This window comes from Clytia hemisphaerica, unplaced genomic scaffold, assembly GCF_902728285.1.
Source record: "Clytia hemisphaerica strain Z4C2 unplaced genomic scaffold, Clytia hemisphaerica genome assembly, whole genome shotgun sequence".
NCBI lineage: Eukaryota > Metazoa > Cnidaria > Hydrozoa > Leptothecata > Clytiidae > Clytia > Clytia hemisphaerica.
This window is the reverse complement of record NW_027104175.1, coordinates 146,355-159,868: the sequence shown is the minus strand read 5'-3', so window position 1 is coordinate 159,868 and position 13,514 is coordinate 146,355.

Below are 13,514 nucleotides of genomic sequence, written 5' to 3'. Positions count from 1 at the left end.
TAAACAAATCAACAGTCCCTAGTGACATAAATGACACTCGACATAAATGACACTCAGGCCACTGGGGCTTTAGGAGATATTTAAATATTTTATGATTTTTTTATACAGTGTGTGGCTCCCAAAACGTCGATCAAATCTAAAATTTCTCTCAAATCTAGAAGAAAAGAGGTTTTACTAAATTTTTGCTGCATGCAAAACTTTAAAATCTCTACTTTATTTTCCGAAAGTTTTTTTTTCAAAATTTTCAATTTCAACAATATTTTTCAATCGCTCAAAGATAGGTAGCTTTTTTCTAATGGCCTTTAGCGATTTGCCGAGATCTCTTGAAGGAGGGTTTTTGGGCATAAACCTGTTTGATAAAATTTTTACAGTATATACCCCTGGTAGTTAAAATCAAATTATTAAGCCCAGTGGTAATAAGGGGAGAAACCATGAACATATTTTTTATTTTCCCCTGAATTTACGACCCGATGGATGTAAAATTTATGATTTTATAAAATATTTCAGCATTTTCGATGTCGATGATGCAAAGTCCAAACTGAAAATTTAGAAATTTTCAAAATAACAATTTTGATTTAACGACTTCTTATATAATTAAATTTCTGAAAACCAATTTGCTGTAAAAATTTTAGAAAAACAGCTTAACTGAAACTGAAAATATTACAGTATGTGGCCCCCAAAACGGCGATCAAATTTGAAACTTCTCTCAAATCTAGAGGAAAAGAGATTTTACAAAAATTTTTGCTGCATGAAAACCTTTAACATCTCTACTTTATTTCCTGGAAGTTCTTTTTCAAAATTTTCAATTTCAACAATATTTTTCAATCGCTTAAAGATAGGTAGCTTTTTTCTAATGGCCCCCAAAACGAAGGTTTGAAATTTTAGCGATTTGTCGAGATATCTTTAAGATATGAATACAAAATTTTGACCATAGTTTTGAAATATGATTTAGAGGGTTTTGGGCATAAATTTATTTGATAAAATTTTTACAGTATACCCCTGGTTGTCAAAATGCAGGTTTGGGGCCCCCAAAACGGAGGTGTAGCTAAAATCAAATTATTAAGCCCGGTGGTAAAAGGGGGAAAAACTATGAACATATTTGTCTTTTCCCTTAAATTTACGACCCGATGGATGTAAAATTTATGATTTTTATGAAATATTTCAAGATTTTCAATATTGCAAAGTCCAAACTGAAAATTTAAAAATTTTCAAAATGATAATTTTGATTTAACAACGTCTTAATCAAGTTTTTGAAAACAAATCTCTTTTAAAAATAGTTACATTCATGTATGGAATAAGCTGTGAAAATTTTAGAAAAAAAGCTTAACTGAAACTGAAAATATTAAGCTTTAAAGATATTTTTCTCCTATATTTTGCAAAAAAATGACAGAATTTGCCGTTTTTGCTGATTCAGCAAAAAATTTTTATATATAATGTTAATTTTTTGTTTTAAATTATTAACTCAAGGTGATAGGAATAAAATTCCAAGATTTTTTGCTTTTTCTCATATTTAGAATTTTCGGTTTTGTCAATGCTGATTCTAGGGCTCCAAAATACTGGTTGACCTTTAAGATGCTATATCTTTTACCCAGCCTCTAAAGTCACAGATGTATTTGCATTTTCTGAACGGCATTAGGTGTAGAAAGTTTCCTATACCCCGTTTTCATAACTTATTTTCAATATCCAAGGAGCTAGAGTGAGTTATATGCAATTTTTATCCAATTTTGGTGTTAAAATATTTCCTTTAGACGCAAATATGTTATTTTGAATCCGTCTCAAACCAGCAAAAACATGCTTATTTTTAAGTATAACCATCATTCTTTCAAATTAAAAAAAATCGTTTAATTCTGATAAATCTACAAGTCAGAATCTTCATTTTAATGAAAACCATCGTTTTGGGGGCCGTCTCCGTTTTGGGGGCCATATACTGTAGGCTTTAAAGTTATTTTTCTTCTATAATTAGCAAAAAAATGACACAATTTGCATTTTTTGCTAATTCTATCAATGCTGATTTTAGGGCTCCCAAATTACTGGTTGACCTTTATCTTTTACTCATCTTCTAAAGTCACGGATGTATCTGCATTTTCTGAACGGCATTAGGTGTAGAAAATTTCCTATACCCCATTTTCATAACTTATTTTCACTATCCAAGAGCTGGAGTGAGTTATATGTAATTTTTGTATAATTTTGGTTTTGTAATATTTCCTTCAGACGCAAATATGTCATTTTGAATCTGTTTCAAACCATCAAAAACATACTAATTTTTATTATAATCATCATTCTTTCAAAATAAACAAAAATCGTCTGCTTCTGATAAATCTGACGGCCAGAATCCTCATTTTGATAAGAACCTACGTTTTGGGGGCCGTCTCCGTTTTAGCCATATACTGTACTGTTTTCTATAAAAGTTTTGCATTTAGAATACTGCATTACTTAAAAAGATTGTCCACCCATTTGGGGTGCATTTGAACGAGGAAAAAAATTTGCTAAATAGAAATATTTACTTTTTTTATAAGAACCAGTAAACTTTTACTGAGATTTTTTTTTATCTTGTTCTTATTTATAGGCTGAACATGAACACAATTTTGGACCATGTATTGTGGCTCATATGCTTTTTATTCTCAAAAGTATGAATCAATGTTCTATTGTACAGTAAATTTTCTGATTTTAACCCTTTATAAAGTGCCAATGTCGGGTATACCAGACATGGGCTATATAGGACGGCGAAGCTCTCCTGTATGTAATGCCCAGTTTGAGTTAGAAATCGTCATATTTGGTCTAACTCGTAAGAATCGGATTGGGCTCCATGGTCAAGCAAAAAAAAATCAAAAGTGAGTCTATCCAGTGAGATTTTAAACCAAAAAGTAAAGAAATGCAAAAATTTGACAAAAATCACTTTTTTAAGATTTCGACCATTTTTGGTCAACTATGAGTGAGTTTTATAATAGTGAAAGTTGATTTCTTCCTCATTTTATGAATCAGATTATCAGATAGATAATGGCTTAAAATTATCCAGCCTATGTGTATCTAGAATACATCTTTTCGGAATATCCCGAAAATATCCATATGTTAGTCAAGAACACCTTCAAATTAGCCTATCATAGCCTGATTAGCCTATAATAGGCTATTTAGACTATTTTATATAGGCTATTTAGCCGAAAATCGATAAAAACCTCGATTTCTGACGAAATATAAATAGTCGCGTCTTCTCTAAGGAATACATGGTTGCTCATTGTCAGAGAAATGCTCAAGACAAATTTTGACTTTGGGTCAATTTTTGTTTAGGAAATATTCCACTTTTTGGTACTGCGCATGCGTGCGCATGTGCAGGGTAAGAAAATCGGGCTTTTTGTCGATTCAGCAGAACTTCATTATCAGAAAATTAGCCTATAATCGGTTAGTTAGCAAGTGAAAAAGTAGTCTGGAGATCCATACTCTCTATTCAAACTTACACACATAAGAAATAATCCCATCAGAAGCTACTCATTGAGAGTATGGTATTTTTGACCCAGTTTGAATTTGTTTACATTTGGTTTGAATTTCGTGCCAAGAAAGCCGTTGATAAGGTTAGCCAATCAGGTTCGCGCACTTCCAATCAAAACAATAATATGACGTGATTTCAACAATGTTTAACAGCCAATAGAATTCTGCGACCAGATTTGGCATCTACAAAAATACCCGGCTACTCTGTTATTTCTATATTATTATTCGTTTTGACTAAATGCTATACTTCAAAATCACACAAACAGAGTAGAAGGGTCTCCCAGCTAGTGAAAAAGATTCTTTTGGCTTTGGGCAATGAAGTAATGGTGAAAAATGAGGCTCGGAAAACACGAGTTAAAAACACGAGTTAAAAAACACGAGTTATAAAAAACACGAGTTACGTTAAATGTGACGTCATCAATGGGAAATTATGACGTCACAAGTAGATAATTTAACTCGTCAATTTATGGTGCACCTTAATCTTACGAGTTAATTAACTCGTCAATTTATGGTGCACCTTAATCCTACGAGTTAATTAACTCGTCAATTTATGGTGCACCATAATCTTACGAGTTAATCAACTCGTCAATTTATGGTGCACCTTAATCTTACGAGTTATGACGAGTTAAATTATCTACTTGTGACGTCATAATTTCCCATTGATGACGTCACATTTAACGTAACTCGTGTTTTTTGTAACTCGTGTTTTGTAACTCGTGTTTTCCGAGCCTCATATAAAATAGTCTAAATAGCCTATGATAGGCTAATCAGCCTATGATAGGCTAATTTGAAGGTGTTCTTGACTGTATGTATGATAATATTTTGGAAACGTGTTGCTATTTTTAGTAACACTCATTGGGTCAAGAATGGGAATCTTACCGCCCTCTTTTCCCGCTCCTTATACAGTTGGCGTGAGGGGGGGGGGGAGGCGGAGTATTTGTCAGTAGGAGCTTTTGCAGATAATCGTAGCTCAACTTGTCGACGTTTTTATTCAGTTACGTTTTAAAAACCACCTTGTTGTTGCTTCGATGTAGATTTCTAGCGGCGTTGTGCGAATGAGTACAGTATCTAAACGGTTTCATATCAAAAAGGGACCAGATCGACACATGCCCATCCTGTCAAATCATATAAAGGTTTGTTTTGAAGTTGCAGAGCTTGTGTTTGGCTGTTGAGCCTTCACCCTTACTGAATTGAATTGAATTGAATTGAATTGAATATATTTTCGCTGCAACACAGCAGGATAACCCCTTACAAAAAAAAAATAGATTTCTCTAATACAATGGGGAACCTAGAAGAAACTGAAAAATTATTACATTTTTTTTTTTTTTTTTTTTTTTTTTTTTTTTTTTTTTTTTTTAACAAATCAACGGACACGGACTTTCAAAATGGCGGCGTAGCTCTGATAACTTTGGAAAAACTTCTACAAATCAACTCAACTATCAAGTCAATCTGAAGCATCCATCAACAATCTTCATAAATCCAATTATTAAAACATCAAGCTATAATAATTCACTAACAAAATGCCCAACAAAGGGAAGAAAGCAGTCCAACAAGAAAATGTTTCAACACCAACATTGTCACAGAAATCTCCTGCTATGGTAAATTTGACAAAAAGGCTTGAAAAATTAGATGATAGCGAGAACAATACCATCGATATTGACGTGGATGACATCTCCAAAGAAGTGATGCTAACTACAATCTTAGCCCTACAAAAAGAGGTCAGTACTCTATCAAAAAGAGTTGATAATCTTGAACATAACCTGGTTATTGCTAATTCTCAAATCGCTATATCTTCACAAACCTCCACCTTACTGAAAAATGAACTAGACAATGCTGAACAATACTCAAGACGATCATGTATTGTTGTCAATGGTGTTCCTGCAACTAATGACAAAAACTTTGACCATGTTGGGAACATCAAGACAATCCTCGAAAAAAGTGCCCCTGAGGTCACTACATCATCAATTGACAAAGCCCACCCAGTTGGACCAGTTATCAATGGAAAGCAGTCAATAATTGTAAAGTTCTCCAAACATTCAACTGTTAAGAGTCTTTACATGAAACGAAGACAAATCAAGAAGGATTCACTGGTATCACTTCAACCTTCTCTTACTCGTCAACGCTCGAAAACTCTCAAATCCTTGAAAGAGAAAATTTCTAAAGAAGGAACTATTTTTAACAAGTTGGTAAATTTTATTTTTGCGGACATTGAAGGAAATTTGAAAGCTTGCCTCAAAAATCCTTTGCGTGGCAGAAATATTCACACTTTTACAAATGAGGACCATCTTGCTTATATTATTCATGATCTAAACTATGAACGATTTGATGCCCCTATGTAACTATGCTAACCAACCTGAATGCTGAAACTAACACAAACTAACGTAGAATGACTCCAACCTATGCTCCAAGAAAGAAAAGTTCGTTAACAATTTCATCTTAGGTATATTTTTTTATTATTTCTCACCACCTCAACAATCTCTTCACGTACATAGCTCATTGCATTTATTGCCTGATTCTTACTACTTTAAACACTTTTCTCGTCTTTTGAATTTTTTAAGCTCATTTCATTTATGGACAAATGTCCTGTTTGTAAAAAAACTGTTAGTGATAAGTGTAATTCAATTCAATGTGACATATGTGACCTCTGGACCCACCAACACAAATGTTCAGGGTTATCACGAAAACAATTTCAAGCTCTGTCTTTACCCAATTCTCCAAACTGGTATTGTCCTGTTTGCATTAACAATACATTACCAGGTTCGTATATTTTCAATAATAAACCTGAAGACCAAAAAACAACTGATTTCTCTAGCTCCAATCTTAATGATGAGTTGAAAACACTACTTTCTGATCTTAACAAAGTCGTCACTGGCACCACTGCCAGTGAAAAAGATGAAGAAGATAACATCCAATTTCACAACAACAGTTGCAGTTACCTTGACTGCAACGAACTCAATGACGTAATCTCTAAAAATAATTTTGATTGCTCTGCGTTCCATCTAAACATTGCATCAATGTCTAAACATTTTGACAAACTAATAAATCTTCTAGCATTGATAAATTCCAGTTTTAGTTTTGTTGGTATCTCTGAAACTAGAAGCTTGACCGACCAGCCTGAATCTACTCTAGAATCTGTTCCCCTGGAACAAAAAAGTGACTTCACTATTCCAGGGTATGAAAAATTTTTCACTCCGACAGAATCTTCTGCTGGTGGGGTCTCTCTCTACATTTCCAAGAAACTTCTATATAAACCCAGACAAGATCTCAGTAATTCCTGTTATCAATCTCTCAGTCTTGAATCTGTCTTTGTTGAAGTCATTCTCTCAAACCGTCCCAACATTTTAGTTGGTAACATATATCGCCATCCATGCATGTCCATAAAAACTTTCAATGAAGAATTCTTACAACCACTGCTTCACAAAATAAAACGTGAGAAAAAACAAATTATTTTGCTTGGTGACTTCAACATAGACCTGCTCAAATGTGAAGAATCAGCTGAGGCTTCATCATTCATGGATATCCTTGACTCCCACCTTATTCTTCCTCAAATTCTTCTCCCTACAAGGATAACTGACCATTCCAAAACTCTCATCGATAATATTTTTTCTAGCCCTTCTGAGTCAGGAACAATTTCAGGTAATATATGCCACTCTATATCTGATCATCTACCACAATTCTGCCTTTTCCCCTCTCTTAATCTTGACAAAATCTTAGACAATGGTCCCTATTTTCGGAAAGACTGGCAAAAATTTAATGAGGTCAACTTCATTCTTGACTACTTAGATATTGACTGGGCTGCTCTTTATGAATCCTCTCATCTCCACCCCAGTGCTTGTTTTGATGTTTTTAATAATGAAATCAAAGACCTTCTGGAGAGACACATTCCCACAGTCAAACTTACAAAAAATCAAGTCAAATCACAGCTCAAACCTTGGATCACCCCTGGCATAGTAAAATCTATGTCAAAACGAGATTTTTATCAACGAAAATACTTAAAAACTAAAAAAGCAGAAGAAAAACTAAATTACAAAAATAAATATAACACCTATAGAAATACAATTGTTTCATTAACTAGACGGAGTAAGTACCTTCATTTTACTAATTACTTCAACCGACACTCTAAAAATATGAAAAAAGTATGGTCTGGTGTTAGAGACATTATTTCTTCAAAATCAGGTAAGTCAACTTGCCCTATATCAATCTCAGTTGGGGACACTGTAACCTCTGATCCCAAAAGAGTTGCTAATTCTTTTAATGATTTCTTCACTTCCATAGCGGACTCTATCAGAGAAAAGATGCAGCCACCTAACCATCATTTCTCAAGCTTCATGAAAAACCCAAATCAAAACTCAATATTTTTTGCGCCAACGACCCCAGAAGAAATCACTAAAATAATTAATTCCTTCTCGCCCTCTAAATCTTCAGGTCCGAACAGCATCCCAGTCAGAATACTTAAACTTTTGAACCAAGATTTATCCACTCAAATATCTTTCCTTATCAACAAATCCTTTGAAACAGGAATATTTCCCTCATCTCTTAAGATCTCCAAAGTCGTTCCTGTCTTTAAAAATAAAGGATCACCTCTGGATGTTTCTAACTACAGGCCTATATCTCTGCTTTCTAATATCGAAAAAATTTACGAGAAGGTAGCTTACTCTCGAGTAATAAATTTTCTAAATCGGTATAACCAGATTTACTCAAAACAATTTGGCTTTCGGAAAGCTCACTCAACCATTGATACCCTTATAAACATCACAGAGCGAATTAGAAACAAACTTGATAATAAAGAATTTGCCTGTGGCGTGTTTGTTGATCTCCAGAAGGCCTTTGACACTGTTGATCATGAAATTCTTCTTGCTAAATTAGATCACTACGGTATTCGTGGCATCGAAAATGCTTGGTTCAAGTCATATCTTTCTGACCGTTCTCAATTTGTCTCTCTATCTAATTCCAATTCTGAGCTTCTACCTATAAGACATGGTGTCCCTCAAGGCTCTGTCCTAGGGCCATTGCTCTTTCTACTCTACATCAATGATCTACATTCCTGTATTAAGACATCTGAAACCTACCACTTTGCAGACGACACTCATCTTCTTAACTTTTCTAGTACAGTATGGTCTTTGTGTGGACGAGTTAATGCAGATCTTAGGGTTTTGGTCAGCTGGCTCAAGGCCAACAAAATATCTCTCAATGCAAGTAAGACTGAATTTGTTATCTTTCGATCTCCTTGGAAGCGCCCTGATTGCATTCCCCGACTCAAGCTGGCCGGTCAAGTTCTAACACCCAGTAAGTGGGTTAAATATCTTGGAGTCTATCTTGATGAGCATCTTAACTGGAAGCAACATGTCTCGAACGTTGCTACTAAACTCCGCAGAGCAAACGGAGCTCTCTCAAAAATACGTCATTATGTTCCTACAAAAACCTTAGTCAATGTCTATCATGCAATTTTTGCCTCACATGCTAGATATGCTGCTCAAATCTGGGCTTTGCGTGACAATACAACAACCCACAGAATCCAAACTCTTCAAAATATTGCGGCCAGAATCATGACCTTCAATGGCCCTATGGTATCTGCCAATCCTCTTCTAGCTAATCTAGGACTTCTCAATATCTTTGATCAAGTCAAAGTTATGAACATTATGTATGTTCATAAATATTTCAACCAAAATCTTCCTCTGGAATCCCTAAACACTTTAAAATTCATGAAAACCCAACATGAGATTGGAACTAGAGATAAAATCATTGAATTAATTTTTCGACCCAATGTCAACACTAACTATGGATTGCACTCTTTCACAAGGATTTCCTCAAACCAATGGAATGAGCTTCAACGTATCTTTTCCGACGATAATCTTTCAGAACTTAAACTCAAAGAATTGAAAAATTTCTCTTTTGTTATCTGCATGAGCTTGTACGAGATTTAGAAATATTGTTATTATTATTATTATTATTTAATTATTATTATTTTTTTTTTTTCTCAGATGTAACTGGTTTTATATTTATAAATCCTGTAGCTAATAAGGCCATTTTTTAAATGTAAATATCAAACAAAGTTTATAGTTTTTACGGTTATATATGTATATTTTTTCTTAGGTCGACCTCTGTATTTTTATTAGAATTAAGTTTCTAAAAGGGGTGTCCCTTCTACCTCACCTGGGTAGTAAATATATTCAAAATGTTCAAAAAAAATGTTCAAATGTTCAGAACTAAAGAACAAATGAATAAACGATTATCATAATATTAATAGTGACACAAAATAATGAATATAAGAAATATTTTTACTTTTATTTTATGAAAATTTCTTTGAGTAGTTTATCTATAAAGTTCTTCCTGTTACACGACCCACCCCCTCCCACCCTGGGAAAACACACTAAGCTCATGCACACACAATTACGCACACACACACACACACACACACAAAGATTATTCGTTTTCAGCTTTGTATTTGTCTAAATAGAATTTTGTAGCTAAAGATTTTAGTTCATCAGTATCAAGGTTGTGAAAATCAGTGTCAGGATGATTTATTAGTAACTCATTCCATTGTTTTGACGAAAGACGAGAGAAAGAGTTAAGTCCAAAATTTGTGGTTTTGACCGTTGAAAGTTTTAGTAGTTTAATAGCTTTGCCCCTGGTGCCAGTTTTGTGATCAATTTCATCAAAATTAAGTGTTGATAGGACATCAGATGGAAGATTACCCTGGAGGTATTTTTGAATAAAAGATATTCATTACTTTCACCTGATCAAAGATTTTGAGTATAATTTAAGTTCAGCAAACAGGGGAGTGGCAGAAGTTCTTGGTTCACTAAAGGTCATGAGTCTTAGTGCAGTGTTTTGAAGAGTAAGAATTCTATGTGTGACAGTATTGTCACACAGTCCCCAGAGTTGACTAGCATAGCGAACATGAGAAGCAAAAATTGCATGATAAATGTTTAGAAGGATGTGAATTGGAACATAGTGACGAAGTTTGGATATTGCCCCATTTGCCCTTCTCAATGTAGCAGCAACGAAAGAAGTATGAACCTTCCAGTTTAGATGATTGTCAAGGTGAACACCCAAATACTTCACACTCTTACTTGGTGATAGAATTTTCCCGCAAAGCTTAATTCTTGGAATACAGTCCATCTGTCTCCAAGGGGAACGAAAAATAACAAACTCAGTTTTGCTAGCATTCAAAGAAATTTTGTTGGCATTAAGCCAGCTGACTAAAACTCTGAGATCAGCATTAACCCTCCCACAAAGACTCCATACAGTTTTTGAAAAATTTAGTAAATGAGTATCATCAGCAAAATGATATGTTTCAGAGGTTCTTATACAGCGGTGAAGATCGTTTATATACAACAAGAACAGCAGAGGACCCAAGACTGAACCCTGAGGAACTCCATGATTAATAGATTTTAAAAGGGAATTTGAGCCTGAAAGAGAAACATACTGGGAGCGGTTAGTGAGGTAAGATCGGAACCAGTCATTAACAATGCCTCTGACTCCGTAGTGGTCGAGTTTTTCAAGTAAGATTTCGTGATCAACTGTGTCGAAAGCCTTTTGTAGATCGACAAATACACCACAGGCAAACCCACCATTGTCAAGATAGTTTCGGATACGTTCGACAATATTAATGAGTGTATGCTCAGTAGAGTGAGCCTTACGAAAAACCAAATTGTCGAGAGTAGATTTGATTATGGTTTTCAAGAAAATCAGAAAGACGTGAGTACATCACTTTCTCAAAAATTTGTCTTTATGTTTTTGAAAGACTTTTAAGCCATAAAAAAGTATCTACACGATTTTTTTAAAGTACAGGGTAAATTTTCAAAATTCTTTTTTGTAGCCTCTGCTGGCTCTGCTCTGGCCTGGGGCTGGCTGGGGGAGGCTGCGTGTTGGACGTCCTTTTATAGCTCTTATAACAACAAACAACAGCACCTGTGACCTGTGTATCATAAGTAAAGAGAAAACTGCTGTAAGTATTTTTGTGATTTATGTGTTATGTTTCTGCTTTTAGCATTTTAATCTTTACATTATATCTATACTATAGATGGGGTTTCAATGTTTCGCCAGTGTGGAATTGGTGCAAAGGCCACGCGCCGAAGGCATAAAGACGATATTGAATTTCTACGCCGTAGGCGAAGATTTTTTAATGATGGAAAAATTTGAGCGCCGCAGGTGCGATTTTTTCAGCAGGGGGGTTTAGGGGGCGGGGCATTGTTAACCCCCTGTCTGTCGGGTCCAGGGCAGAGCCCTGGTGGGGGTTCAGGGGGGCGAAGCTCCCGAAAACTCTGGGATGTTAAAGCATTTTCACGCCTGAAAGTTGGCTTAAAATCGATTATTTTTCCTGGTTTGATGATTGAAAAAGCTTGAAAGACATCTCATATTTGATAAATACTGTTCGGAAGAAAGCTAAATTGGACAATCTTACTAGTCCGCATAAACCTCATTTGCCCTGTCAGACTTTTTAGCTGTGGGACTAGGAAGTGTTGGTTGCACTTCTTTGAGATTCACAAATTAATAAAAAAAGAATGAGATCTCCTTAAAAAAATAATTACAGACCAAATGATCCATCCAGCGCTAAAAGATAAAAGGCAAACGATAAAGGCGAACAGTAAACCGCGATCTCACAGGCAGACGGATGGTTTTTGAGGCGGGCGGTGTTATTCTTCCGCTTCGTCATCCGCGTTCGACTTTTTGCTTGAAGCTGAAAGAGAAAAAAATCCCGCGTATACTGCCAATGAAAATGCGCTACTGTTCAGCAAAATAAACATTGTGCATTAGACTTACGATCGGATGAATTTTGGGTGAACAACGGATTACTGAGAAGAATGATTAAGAAATGCCAATATCTTACTTTGTAGCTGCTCCTTGCGCCAATACGCCAAAAGGAATTAGAGCCTCACACGCGCTGAATATATTCGGAGTATCGTGCACCATTTCCAGACTGGATGTTTTGATTACGGGCGGCTGATTATTGCTACGGATGGAGTAGGAGGAGGCAAAAAGACTTCAAGTTAACTTGCACCAGTGGAGGCAAATATGCATAGCCATCAAATGACTGACTAATCAAAGCAACAAAATTTCAAAACAAATGAACTACTTGCACAGCTCTACTCTACCCCAGACGTAATTAATCAAACCAATTGAACGGTATTTTTAATCGAACTTTGTCGAACTTAATCGAACTTTGTTGGCCGATTAATGTTCGACAAATTTATACAAAGTTCGATTAAGTTAGATTACTGAAATCAAACTTAATGGAACTTTTTTTAAAGAGACCTCGACAGTTCGATTCGTTCGATTACATTAATCAAACTTTTTAAGCAATTTTTGCCGGCTTTTGACGGCACTTTGAGGAACTTTGAAGGGCCCCCAATGGTGCACGCGTGTACTCTCACATCCCCCTGACCAGTGAGCACCGATCGGACCCCCAGGCACACTGGCTGGACACCTACTCAAAGGAAGTCTTTTTTTTTCCAATTTTGACCAATTTTCAAGCCTTTCCGCCTTTCCAAGCCTTTTAAAGGCTTCGGATGACTGATGGAGGGTGCTAGCTTTGAGGGAAAGCAAGGCAAGGTATCCGAAGGGCTGTGGTAGGCTGTAGAGGCCTTGATTGGTCCCACCGGGGCTGGTACCCAAAGGACAGTGCGTCACAAACCGCCATATAAACAAAATTCAACATTCTCACAAAAGTTGTCTTTTTGATTTCCCAAACATTCGTCTAAAGTGTTCACTTCCACAATAATTTATGTAAATTGCAATTTCGGTCAGTCCACAGTATGGACTAAAAAATAGTATTTAAAAATCATGAATTTATAATAATTACAAAAAACAAAAAGTTTGATACTTCATCAGTGAAATATTCAATAAATTCCTAGTTTCAATTTTCAGTGGGCGATTTTCTAGGGCTTCGTTTATTGCGCAATTTTTGCGTCACACAAACTTTCTCGGCCGCTCGTAATAATTATGCATTGCCAAATTTGGTTCTCCATTGTCAAGTCAGGATCAATGGTGACGTCACCTAAGCATAAAAAAGAAAGGATTTTGTCAGT